Genomic DNA, 10,462 nt, shown 5'->3' on the forward strand with positions numbered 1-10,462 from the left:
AGGAGTTAGCTTAAAAGTAAAAGGAAGGGCTGGAGAGATGGCTTAGCGGTTGAGGCGTTTGCCTGAAAAGCCAAAAGACTTCAGTTCGATTTCCCAGGACCCACGCAAGCCAGATGCACAAGGTGGCACATACGTTTGGAGTTTGTTTGCAGTGGCTGAAGGCTCAGGAGCGCCCATTCTCTCTCTCTTGCTGTGTCTTTCTCTCTTAAATAAGTAAATCATTTTAAGTAGCTGGTAAAATATTGTGAATGGAAAGGCTTTTTTTAAAAAAAAAAAGTAAAAGGAAACAGGTGATCATTAATTTGCACAACTTATTGTATTTAACCCACCCCACGTACCTAATATTTCATTCTACATGACAAATGTACATTAGTTTAAATTATCTTTCATCAAAGGTGTCTGAAATGCATGGTATTTTATTTTATAACATGACTCAATCTGAGCCAGCCATATTTGAAATCATTTATAATCACATATGGCTGGTGACTACCTTGCTAGTAGACAGTTGCACTGGAAGCATATGACATTATTTTAATAGGGATTGGTCATTGGGTGAAGCTGGTCCTCATATTTGATCAGCATTTGAGAAAAATTGCAGATGCAGGAGGAAGGCTAAAGCAAGGTAATTCATTAACCCTGTCCTTACATCACCTCACTCTCCCCTGAGAACAGCGAGGATAAAGTGCTACAGTGAGGCCCTGCCCAGACTCTGGAACTCTGCAGGTGGTCTCTCAGACTCACATGAGTGGCCAGGGTGATGGCAGTTGGTCTGAGCCAACACTGGGCTGGGATTCCAGCTGGAATGAGCTGCCCTTGAGTTCTGTCAGGCTTCCAGGTAACATACTGAGGTTCTCCCACAGTGCTTGGGGAAAACTGTGGAATCTTACAGAGGAGTGTAATGCCCCAGCAAATGACCAAAGCTTCATTAGAAAGAGGCAGAATGTAAGCCAGGCATGGTGGCACACACTTTTAGTCCCAGCACTTGGGAGGCAGAGGTAAGAGTATTGATATGAGCTAAATGACACCCTGAGACTACAGAGTGAATTCCAAGTGAAAATGTACCTCAAAAAAAAAAAAAAAAGATAGAAAGAGGCAGAATGTGACCCAGTCACCACAAGTTCTCTGAGGCTTTCACCCCTAAAATATTTTATTTATTTGAGAGAGAGAAAGAAGGAGAGAGAGAGATGCGAATGAACTCCAGATGCATGTACCACCCTGTGCATCTGGCTTATGTGGGTACTGGGGAATAGAACCTGGGTCCTTAGGCTTCTCAGGCAAGTGCCTTAACTGCTAAGCCATCTCTCCAGCCCCATCTTTCTTTTTTTAAAAAGTATTTTATTATTTAATTATTTTCATCCAGAGAAAGAGAGAGGGAGAGAAAGGGATAGAGTGGACATGCCAGGACCTCTAGCCACTGCAAACAAACTCCAGATGCATGTACCACTTTGTGCATCTGGCTTTACGTGAGTACTGGGGAATCAAACACAGATTGTTCGGCCTTGTGGACAAGTACCTTTACTACTGACCAATCTCTCCAACTTCCCTAACCTTTCTTGTGCAAACTTTACAAACAAATTTTAGTTTTTTTCTATTGTTCTCTCAAAGAGAGTTACAGAAACTCATTGTAAATGTATTTTGTATCTAGGAAGACTTGGTCTACAATTATTGTGGCTGTTTTACCCTTTAGCAGATTAATCCATGGAAATTTCAAAGTCTGGTAATTCATATCCATTTCATAAGAAGCACTGAAAGTGCTCAGCACTTGGGAGGCAGAGGAAGGAGGATCACTGTGAGTTTAAAGCCAGCCTGGAACTACAGAATAAGTTCCAGGTCAGCCTGGGCTAGAGTGAGACCTTGCCCCAAAACATACCACCACCACCAACAACAAAAATGTTCTACATCCTTAGTCATCAGGGAAATGCAAATTCAAATTACTGTAAGATTCTATCTCACTCCAGCTAGAATGGCTATTATCAAAAAGTCAAATGACAGCAAATACTAGTGAGGGTGTGGGGAAAGAGGAACCCTTATTCACTGTTGGTGGGAGAGTAAACTGGTACAGCCACTACAGAAATCAGTGTGGAGTTTTCTCAAAAAGCTAAGACTAATCTGTTCCAGGTTCAACCATGTTTCCTCAAATTTCATGAACCTGAAACAGATCATTCTCAGTGAACTTACCCAATCACAGAAAAAAAATTGCCACATAGTCTCACTCACCTACAGCACCTAACCTGAATCTACCCAAGATGCCTTACATACCCAGCAAGCATCTCTTGGACTAGACAATAGGATGGGTGGGGAGGGAGGGGAGGGCAATGGAGGGGGTAGGAAACACAAATCTAGACCCAAACGGTGATGGTACCATAAAATTCTACATCCTAAAAGGCAGACCAAATGGCTGAACCTTCACCAGGCCCTTAGAGGGAACACCTGAGCCACAAGACACTAGAGAGGGTATGATGAAGACTGATCTTAATCTTCTACAGCCTCTTTCTCTCCCTCTCTCCCTCTTCCCCCCTTATCTCTAACTCTTTTATATTAGTTATCTTTTTATTCCTTTTCCTAGGGGGCACTAACCTGTGACTCCCAGCACCAGCATGTGGCTATCATCCACAATGAGCTTTTGATCAGAGAGACCTACAAGGTTTCCTAAAAGAAAGATTTCTGTCCAAGTACTTGATGACCCACCAAAGGTTAGTGTTAAGACCCTCCTGCTGAAGACACCTTATGTGGTTGACATGTAAAATGGAATAACATGGCTGGAAGATGGAAGAGAGTTAGACCCCAGACAGTCAGCATGTCTAGCGCCAGAAGGTGCTACATGGGTGACTGGGGGAAAATGACCAATATCTGTCCAAGCAACTCATGGTTTAACCTACTTAGCAGCAAATAACCTGTTGTGATGCCTATACAAGTGTAATAGTGGCACACAGCTATGGTGGGGAACCAGCTGCTCTTGATTCAGTGGTATGGGATCCATAGCTGGAGCTGGGAAACAAGTCAGAACCATATCCAAACATAAGCCTGCTCTCCATTAACAAGCTATCATCAATCGTGGGCTACAAGAGTGCCTACACCTATCAAATTCTCTATAAAAATGTAAGGGCCATCTCATTTGTCATGCTGCTAACTTACTCTCTGTTGGAGAATCTGCTTCTCTTTTTTCAGATAGATCCTAAGGAGAGAGCCATCCCATCATACCCCAAAAGGGCCCCAGCTGAAACCAAGAAAAATTGGTGAAACAAGCAAGGGTGTTGTTTTCTTGGTGAACTGGTTACCAGCATAAGGGTGAAAGAGATCAACACAGAGAAAAATCAACTCCTACCAAATCAGAGATCCAGAGCCCCAAAGGCCCCCAACACCTCATCACTGAAGCAGACCAAAAATGAACCCAACATGGCTCAGGGAAATTTTGCAGAAGAGGGGGCGGAAAGCATGTCAGAGCCACATGTTGGGTCATGATATGCAGAGACAACCTACCCATAGCTGAGGGCTAACTCCACAATGCATGACCCTTATACCTCATCAAGGAGGGGCCAAGGGGTGGGGGTAGGTCACAGATGAGCCCAATAATGGTACCAAACTGACTGTATTTGCTGAGTACAAAACTAATTAATAAAAAATTTAAAAAAAACTGGGGGAGGACAGCCATCTGCTTTGTTACTGTAAAACATTGTATATTGTAAAAATATATAAACAAAAATGGATCTACTTTGTAAATAAAGAATTATTTTAAAAAATTAAAAAAAGATAAGACTAGCTCTACCATAGGACTCAGCAATACCATTCCTGGATATATATATATATATATCTCCTAAGAACTCTACATTTTACTACAGAAATACTTGCTCATTCATGTTTATTGCTCTCTAGCTAGGACATGGAATTAGCTTAAACACCCATGAACTGATGAACGGATAATGAAGATGTGGCTCATTTACACAATGAAATTTTATTCAGCTGTAAGGAAAAATAAAATTATGAAACTTTCAGTAAAATATTGTACTAAGTGGGGCAACCCAGGCTCAGAAAGTCAAACGCGGGCTGGAGAGATGGCTTAGTGGTTAAGCACATGCCTGTGAAGCCTAAAGACCCTGGTTCGAGGCTCAATTCCCCAGGACCCATGTTAGCCAGATGCACAAGGGGGCGCATGCGTCTGGGGTTCGTTTGCAGTGGCTGGAAGCCCTGGCGCGCCCATTCTCTCTCTCTCTCTCCCTCTCTGCCTCTTTCTCTCTGTGTCTGTTGCTGTCAAATAAATAAACAAAAAAAAAATTTAAAAAATGTCAAACGCCACATGTTCTCTCTCATATATGAATCCTAACTTCAAGTATTTTTTTGAAAGTATGTCATTCTTTTTTAAAGTTATTTTGTTCATTCTTATTTATTTATTTGAGAGTGACACAGAGAGAGAGAGAGACAGAGAGAGAGAGAGAGAGAGAGGGAGAGGATGGGCACACCAGGTTTTCCAGCTACTGCAAACAAACTCCAGGCATATGTGCCTCCTTGTGCATCTGGTTAATGTGGGTCCTGGGAACCAAGCCTTGAACCAGGGCCCTTAGGCTTCACAGGCAAGCGCTTAACTGCTAAGCTATCTCTCCAGCCCCTAACCTCAAGTTTTTAGATTTGTGTACAAGTTGGAGTGAGAGTTCGTAGAGACCAGGAAGCTAGAAAAGATCAACAAAGAGGTTGAGGGGGGCCTGGAGAGATGGCTTGGCGGTTAAGCACTTGCCTTTGAAGTCTAAGGACCCCAGTTTGAGGCTCGATTCCCCAGGACTCACATTATCCAGATGCACAAGGGGGAGCACGCATCTGGAGTTTGTTTGCAGTGGCTGGAGGCCCTGGTGTGCCCATTCTCTCTCTCCCTCTTTCTCTGCCGCTTTTCCTCTGTCGCTCTCAAATAAATAAAAATATTTTTTAAAAAAGAGGTTGAGGGGGGAGGACTCAAGCATAAGAGATAGTAATATGTAATCAGAAGGGCAGCATACTAGGGGTGAAAAAGTTAAAATGAGGTCAGGGAGGGGAATGGAGGAGAGGAGAGGGTTGATGGAGGGTAAACCAAAACTTAATACATTGTAAAAGCTGTAGGGAAACCCATTTCTCAAATATTTTTTAAAAATAGTTAATTTAATTAATTTATTTATTAGGGAGAGGGGGGCAGGTAGAGAGAGAAAATTGATGTGCCACGGCCTCCAGCTACTGAAAATGAACTCCAGACACATGTGCTACCCTGTGCATCTGGCTTACATGGGTCCTGGGGAATCAAAGCTGGGTCCTTTGGTTTTGCAGGCAAGTGCCTTAACCACTGACCCATTTATCCAGCCCCAACCCACTTCTTTGGTAGCTAGGTATGTATGATTACATATGTGGATATATATGAATATAACTAAATAAAATGAAAAAAAGAGATTCCTAGCTGGGGCAGAAACTTCCTATGGGAGTGAATACTGCTTTTCTCATAGTCTACAGGTTGTTATAAGGAAATTCCCAGGGATGGGATTCCTCTCAGTGAGTTGTTGATCTTGAGGTCCTCAAAACAATACGGGCTGTTGCCAAAAGTCTTGAATGCCCACTAGAACTAGATAGTAAGACCCTATTGCTAAAGACACCACATACTGCAGTTGCAAGACACTGAGAAATCAATGTGAGCCTGGCTCTGATGGGTGCCTTGCCATCAGCATTCAGATGAGGGTCCTCCTCCCTGCAGATCTACCAGGATGAGCCTCAGGCCCACCCAAACCACTTCAGTGGGGAGGGCAGAGCCTGCTGAGGGGTGAGACCTTGTTCATCTCTGTTCTGGAAGACCTTCCTGGGGACCTCTCCCCACTGCGGCTCAAGGAGGACTTTGATGGTGGCAGACTGGCCCTTCCCCAGCTTCCCTGTGAGGTCTCTGATGAAGACACCTGACCTAGAGATCTAGTAGACTGTGCTGGATGGACTCGATGAACCCCTACAATGAAGGTTTGCCCTAGGAGAGGTAAACTACAAGTGGGGGATCTGTGCAGTGTGAACCAGAACTTTGGGAACATCTGTGCTGGAGCAGGAGAGGGCGGCTGCTTACCACAGGTCGGGTGAGGCAGTGCTTGAAGGTGTTAGCCAACCTTTGCCTCAGGTTCCCCTTTCTGAAGGAACACCAAGTGTACCTATTGCAATGGGCCCAGCACAGAAAAAAAACAAAAACAAAAAAACAACCCTCTACAACTGTGTTGAAAGAAGACAGAGGTTTGGCCATTGCTCATCTACACTTACCTAGAATTCTCTAACATTGTCAAGCAAGAGCCTATCCAGGAGATGGAACTGAATTCATGGTGAATGTTGAGAAAACTCACTTGGTTCACACCTTACCAGGACCAGATTTGAAATCTTGAAGCTCTTTCCCCTGAGTTGGGCAGTGCATATGTTACCACCTTAGTTTCTCAGTTCCCCAAATCCAACTGTCTCCAGCATCTCCCATTGTGTGGATTTCTTCTGGGGCTAACTGGAGCAGGTGCTCAGGGATTTGAAGACTCCCTTGAAGATTTCTTGCAGTCACTCACTGCCAGCTTTCGTGACCCTATTTGAATGATCTGTCCCAGTGCCTGAGCATTGTTCAGACAAAATACCTAAAGTTAAGTGGCGTCATGTTTCCCCCTTTACCTCACAGGTCCCTCCCAGTTCTTCTAGACAGAGCCACAGCAACTCTGCAGATCCTTGACTTGCAGGACTGTAGGATGGTGGACCCCCAGCTCAGTGCCCTCCTACCTGCCCTGAGCCACTGCTCCCAGCTCACCACAGTCAGTTTCTATGACAATACACCTCTAGGTTCATCCTGAAGGACCTTCTGCCCCACACTGCCAATCAGAGCCAGTTGCCCCTGGAGCTGTACCCTGACCTTCAAGAGTGTTATGACAACAAATGTTATTTCCTCCTGAAGATTTGTTGAAATTTGTCCTCAGCTCATGGATGTGGTGGTTTGATTCAGGTGTCCGCCATAAACTTAGGTATTTTGAATGCTAGGTTCCCAGCTGATGGAGATTTGGGAATTAATGCCTCCTGGAGGGAGTGTATTGTTGGGGGCCGGCTTATGGGTATTATAGCCAGTGTTCCCTTGCTAGTGTTTGGCACACTCTCCTATTGCTATTGTCCATTTGATGTTGGCCAGGAGGTGATGTCTACCCTCTGCTCATGCCATTGTTTTCTCCTGCCATCATGGAGCTTCCCCTTGAGTCTGTAAGCTAAAATGAATCATTTTTTCCCCCAAAAGCTGCTCTTGGTCAGGTGATTTCTGTCACTAATGCGAACCTGACTATAACACTAAAGTGGTAAGGAGGAGGGGGATTGCTACTGGACACTTGACTGTGTGGCTTTGGCCTTATGGAGCTGATTTTCAAGAGGAATGAGGAAGGATTTGAAACCTCTGCCTAAGAGATGCCTTGCAGTGTGGTAAGTACAGCTTGGCAGACTATTCTGGTGAAACTCAGACCTGATTGCAGTAAGAACTATGGACTGTAAGATTTGGCTTATGAATGTGAAAAAGAGCTTTGCTTGGGCTGGACTAGAAGCAGTTTGTGTGAGAGACTTGCTGTTATGCCTGTGTCCTGAGACTATGTGCAAAGTTCCAGTGCATAGAAATGGACTGGTGTGTGCAAAGGGATATGTCACAGAAAAATGAAATATTTGGGCTGAACCTGCTGCCTGTTCAGCTGCAATTGTTTGAGAGATTATAATCTTTGAGATTGGGGAAACACGAAGAATGTAAACTCCTTTGAAGGGGACTGAATGCTCAAGGAGTGTCATGTTCCTCAAAGTCTGCTTTATTCCCCCCATCCCAGATTAACAATTGGCACCCTACCTAGTATTGTGGAGTATAAGAAATGCAGGAAAGAAGGTCATTGAATCTGCAACATGGTCTTGTGTTTTGGAAATGGCCATGGGCAGTGTGAAGCAGGTTTGCTGGATGCCTGCATGGAGACCCGATGGAGCCATGAGAATGAACCATGGATTGCAGTGGAGACCCAGTGGAGATGCTGGGACCACGAGGTGGCTGCTAAGGAAAGCTTCTGGCCCTGGAAAAAGTTTCCCAGGACTGTGAGTAGCCTAGCTGGAGGGGTGGAATTGGAATTCCGGAGGCTTGTCGCTGGTTATAATTATCAGACTTGGAGATTTGTCACTGGCTAGAGTTGTTGGACTTGAAGCTGCAGAGTTTGATGTTAGCCCTGATTGCTTTAAATCTTGTATTGGCTGAATATTTCTTTGCTATACCCAATGCCATCTTTTTTTTTTTTTTTTTTGAGGTAGGGTCTCACTCTGGCTCAGGCTGACCTGGAATTCACTATGTAGTCTCAGGGTGGCCTTGAACTCACAGCGATCCTCCTACCTCTGCCTCCCGAGTGCTGGGATTAAAGGTGTGCACCACCACACCCAGCCAATGCCATCTTTTGCAGTGTGAATATTTATTCTGTGCTATTATGGGATTTTGGGGGGTTTTTTTTTGGTATTATGTCTCAGCTAAAAGACCCTGGATTATGGGGAATGTTTGATTATCATTAGGATTGATAAAAGCTATGGGGACTCTAAGTTGGACTGTATACATTGCGTTTTACATCATGGATGGTTATCAGTTTATGGGGGCCAGGGGCAGAATGTAGTGGTTTGATTCATGTGTCCCCATAAACTTAGGTATTCTAAGGATTCTTAGGAATGCTAGATTCCTAGCTAAGGGAGATTTGGGAATTAATGCCTCCTGGAGGCAGTGTATTGTTGGGGGTGGGTTTATGGGTGTTATAGCCAGTGTCCTCTTGCTAGTGTTTGGCACACTCTCCTAATGCTATTGTCCATCTTATGTTGGCCAGGGGGTGATGTCCACCCTTGGCTCATGCCACTGCTTTTTCCCTGCCATCATGGAGCTTCCCCTCAAGTCTGTAAGTAAAAATACATCCTTTTTATTTCCCAAAATCTGCTCTTGGACAGGTGATTTCTGCCAGCAATGCGAACCTGACTGCAACACTGAATGCACTAAGGACCATAAAGCTTTGCTTCTACTGCCTGCTTTGACTGTATAAGTACTGTGTCTTTAACCTGGGGATCACTATGTGCCCCTAGTGGGAGTAATAGCAGGTTACTTCTGGGCACTGAGAAGTCAAAGCCAAGGGAAGGGGATACAGAGAAGTGACTGCAAACCCTGGGCATGGGAAAATGATGATGCAGTTTAGAAAGGGTAAAGTTGACATGGAGAACCATGGGAACAGGTCCTTGGGAGCCAGTAATAAAATGCTGAATTTCAAAATGTGGATTCTGGTAGGGCAGGTGAATGAAGGTATTGTTCTTGAATGGCAGTTGTAGAGTAATGATCAGATCCTGGGAACGTGGCTGCTTACCCTCTGTTCTCCAGCTTGGTATTAACTTAGTTTCCAGGTCAGAGAGTCCTGTGACTGTATGGAAGAAAGAGCCCTGCATTATTTGATCAATGGGCTTGAAGCCCATGGACACTTGGTATTAAGATTAGGAAGCCTTTTCCCTCCTGGCTAGTTGGCATAGGGCTGGAATGTGCTATGCAGGCTGCTGGGGAAGAAAAGACATCAACAGGTTTGCTTAACTGTGGATAAGCTTGTGTGCTACACAATGGGTTAATCTGGCGAGAAGTGCCCACTGGTGCAATACTGCCATGTCTGTTATAGGGGTAGCCAAATGCTCTCTCTTTCTCTGTTTTTCAAGGTAGGATCTCACTCTAGCTCAGGCTGACCTGGAATTCAGTCTTAGGATGGCCTTGAACTCACAGTGATCCTCCTATCTCTGCCTTCCACGTGCTGGGATTAAAGGTGTGAAGCCTTTTGGTTGGACTTGAGGCTTGCTCTTTGGTAGGGCATTCATGCCTGAGACTGAAAATCTGGTCAAAAGCCTATGGTTGGAAAGGTCAAAGACCTTGGGGTAAGGAAGCCACTACTGTTCTTTGACTAAGTGGATATGTTGTGGCCATGAATTTGCCCTCTAAACATTGATGCTTATCCCTATGGATTAGTGCTGATTGCATCTTGGGTTACTTGGGTTAGAGAAGCTTTTTTTTTTTTTTTTTTTTTTTTTTTTTTTTTTTTTTTTTCAGATGGCAGTGACTAAACGGGAGACAAAAAAAGTGATGGTTGAGTGCTCATTGACACATGAGACATTTTTATCAAGCCTTCCAAGGCTCAGGGAACATTGTGAAAGAGGGTGTGGAAAGACCATAAGAGCCAGAGGATGGGGAGGAGTGCTTGGGGACACTATTTTCGTGGTGTCCATTACTTCATGGTCTCATAGACGCTGTTCTACATTCACAATATTGAGCTCATCTTGACATGGATGATGAAGAACAGTGAAAAAAGTCACCAAAATAGAGTCTAGCTGGGTGTGGTGGTGCACACCTTTAATTCCAGCACTCAGGGGGCAGAGGTAGGAGGATCACTGTGAGTTTGAGATCAACCTGAGACTACAGAGTGAGTTACAGGTAGGT

The 10,462-nt window shown here is 44.4% G+C and overlaps 1 pseudogene; it reads left to right on the plus strand.

Annotated features, from left to right (window-relative positions):
• The first annotated feature begins 5,952 nt into the window (after positions 1–5,952).
• On the plus strand, positions 5,953–6,919 carry LOC101599675 (annotated as a pseudogene).
• The last annotated feature ends 3,543 nt before the right edge of the window (positions 6,920–10,462 follow it).

Source organism: Jaculus jaculus, chromosome 1, assembly GCF_020740685.1.
Source record: "Jaculus jaculus isolate mJacJac1 chromosome 1, mJacJac1.mat.Y.cur, whole genome shotgun sequence".
Taxonomy (NCBI): Eukaryota; Metazoa; Chordata; class Mammalia; order Rodentia; family Dipodidae; genus Jaculus; species Jaculus jaculus.